The sequence below is a fragment of the Ambystoma mexicanum genome, chromosome 12 (genome assembly GCF_040938575.1).
Source record: "Ambystoma mexicanum isolate Mex_15411 chromosome 12, UKY_AmexF1_1, whole genome shotgun sequence".
In the NCBI taxonomy this organism is placed as follows: domain Eukaryota; kingdom Metazoa; phylum Chordata; class Amphibia; order Caudata; family Ambystomatidae; genus Ambystoma; species Ambystoma mexicanum.
Window position 1 is genome coordinate 574,154,683 of NC_090936.1, and position 3,064 is coordinate 574,157,746.

A 3,064-nucleotide genomic window follows, 5' to 3' on the forward strand; every position below is an offset into this window, starting at 1 on the left:
AGTAGGAGGGAGGGACTGAGGCCGGGCTCTGCAGCAGGGGAACGGAAGAAATAACCTGAGCAGGAGCGTTTTAAATTGAAATTATGCTCTCTCTGTAAAAAGCAATTTCTGATGTAATGGGGCTTCTTACCTCTTCAAACTCCGTTCAGGAACTCTGGGGAGGACCGCGTGGGCCTTGGGCCTAGCGGGTGGAGTGTCCAATCAGGGGAAGGGGCGGGAGCAGGAGGGAGGGAGGGACTGGGCCCGGGCTCTGCAGTAGGGAAAGGGAAGAAATAACCTGTGCATGTGCATTTTAAATTGAAATTATGCTGTCTCTAAAATGCTATTTCTAAACTAATGGGGCTTCTTATCTCTTCAAACACTGTTCGGGGACTCTGGGGAGGACCGTGTGGGCCTTTGGCCTAACAGTGGAGTGTCCAATCAGGGGAGGGGGCGGGAGCAGGAGGAAGGGACTGGGACCGGGTTCTGCAGCAGGGGAAGGGAAGAAATAACCTGCGCAGGAGCGCTTTAAATTGAAATTATGCTCTCTCTGTAAAAAGCAATTTCCAATCTAATGGGGCTTCTTACCTCTTCAAACACCGTACGGGGACTCTGGGGAGGACTGAGTGGGCCTTGGGCCTAGCCGGTGGAGTGTCCAATCAGCGAAGGGGGCGGGAGCAGGAGGAAGGGACTGGGACCGGGTTCTGCAGCAGGGGAAGGGAAGAAATAACCTGCGCAGGAGCGCTTTAAATTGAAATTATGCTCTCTCTGTAAAAAGCAATTTCCAATCTAATGGGGCTTCTTACCTCTTCAAACACTGTTCGGGGATTCTGGGGAGGACCTCGCAGGCCTTGGGCCTAGCGGGTGGAGTGTCCAATCAGGAGAGGGGGCGGGAGCAGGAGAGAGGGACTGGGGCCGGGCTCTGCAGTAGGGAAAGGGAAGAAATAACCTGCGCAGGTGCATTTTAAATTGAAATTATGCTGTCTCTAAAATGCTATTTCTAAACTAATGGGGCTTCTTATCTCTTTAAACACTGTTCGGGGACTCTGGGGAGGACAGCGTGGGCCTTGGGCATAGCGGGTGGAGTATCCAATCAGGGGAGGAGGTGGGAGCAGGAGGGAGGGACTGGGGCCAGGCTCTGCAGCAGGGGAAGGGAAGAAATAACCTGAGCAGGAGCGTTTTAAATTGAAATTATGCTCTCTGTAAAAAGCAATTTATAATGTAATGGGGCTTTTTACCTCTTCAAACACCGTACGGGAACTCTGGGGAGGACCTCGCGGGCCTTGGGCCTAGCGGGTGGAGTGTCCAATCAGGGGAGGGGGCGCGAGCAGGAGGAAGGGACTGGGACCGGATTCTGCAGCAGGGGAAGGGAAGAAATAACCTGCGCAGGAGCGCTTTAAATTGAAATTATGCTCTCTCTGTAAAAAGCTATTTCTAATCTAATGGGGCTTCTTACCTCTTCAAACACTGTTCGGGGACTCTGGGGAGGACTGCGTGGGCCTTGGGGGTGGAGTGTCCAATCATGGGAGAGGGCGAGAGCAGGAGGGAGGGACTGGGGCCAGGCTCTGCAGCAGGGGAAGGGAAGAAATAACCTGCGCAGGAGCGTTTTAAATTAAAATTATGCTCTCTCTGTAAAAATCAATTTCTAATCTAGTGGGGCTTCTTACCTCTTCAAACACCGTACAGGGACTCTGGGGAGGACCGAGTGGGCCTTGGGCCTAGCGGGTGGAGTGTCCAATCAGCGAAGGGGGTGGGAGCAGGAGGAAGGGACTGGGACCGGGTTCTGCAGCAGGGGAAGGGAAGAAATAACCTGCACAGGGGGGCTTTAAATTGAAATTATTCTCTCTCTGTAAAAAGCTATTTCTAATCTAATGGGGCTTCTTACCTCTTCAAACACCATTCAGGGACTCTGGGGAGGACCGCGTGGGCCTTGGGCCTAGCAAGTGGAGTGTCCAATCAGGGGTGGTGGCGAGAGCAGGAGGGAGGGACTGGGGATGGGCTCTGCAGCAGGGGAAGGAAAGAAATAACCTGCGCAGGAGCGCTTCAAATTAAATATGCGCTCCCTAAAATTCTATTTCTAATCTAATGGGGCTTCTTACCTCTTCAAACACCATTCGAGGACTCTGAGGAGGACTGCGTGGGCTTTGAGCCTAGCGGGTGGAGTGTCCAATCAGGGGAGGGTACGGCAGCAAGAGGCAGGGACTGGGAACAGGATCTGCAGCAGGGGAAGGGAAGAAATAACCTGCATAGGAGCGCTTTAAATTGAAATTATGCTCTCTCTGTAAAAAGCAATTTCTAATCTAATGGGGCTTCTTACCTCTTCAAACACTGTTCGGGGATTCTGGGGAGGACCGCGTGGGCCTTGGGCCTAGCGGATGGAGTGTCCAATCAAGGGAGGGAGCGGGAGCAGGAGGAAAGGACTGAGGCCGGGCTCTGCAGCAGGGGAAGGGAAGAAATAATCTGAGCAGGAGCCTTTTAAATTGAAATTATGCTCTCTCTGTAAAAAGCAATTTCTGATGTAATGGGGCTTCTTACCTCTTCAAACTCTGTTCGGGAACTCTGGGGAGGACCGCGTGGGCCTTGGGCCTAGCGGATGGGGTGTCCAATCAGGGGAAGGTGCGGGAGCAGGAGGGAGGGACTGGGCCCGGGCTCTGCAGTAGGGAAAGCGAAGAAATAACCTGCGCAGGTGAATTTTAAATTGAAATTATGCTGTCTCTAAAATGCTATTTCTAAACTAATGGGGCTTCTTATCTCTTCAAACACTGTTCGGGGACTCTGAGGAGGACAGCGTGGGCCTTGGGCCTAGCGGGTGGAGTATCCAATCATGGGAGGGGGCAAGAGCAGGAGGGAGGGACTTTGGCTGGCCTCTGCAGCAGGGGAAGGGAAGAAATAACCTGAGCAGGAGCGTTTTAAATTGAAATTATGCTCTCTCTGTAAAAAGCAATTTCTAATCTAATGGGGCTTCTTACCTATTCAAACACTGTTCGGGGATTCTGGGGAGGACCGCGTGGGCCTTGGGCCTAGCAGGTGGAGTGTCCAATCAGGGGAAGGTGCGGGAGCAGGAGGGAGGGACTGGGCCCGGGCT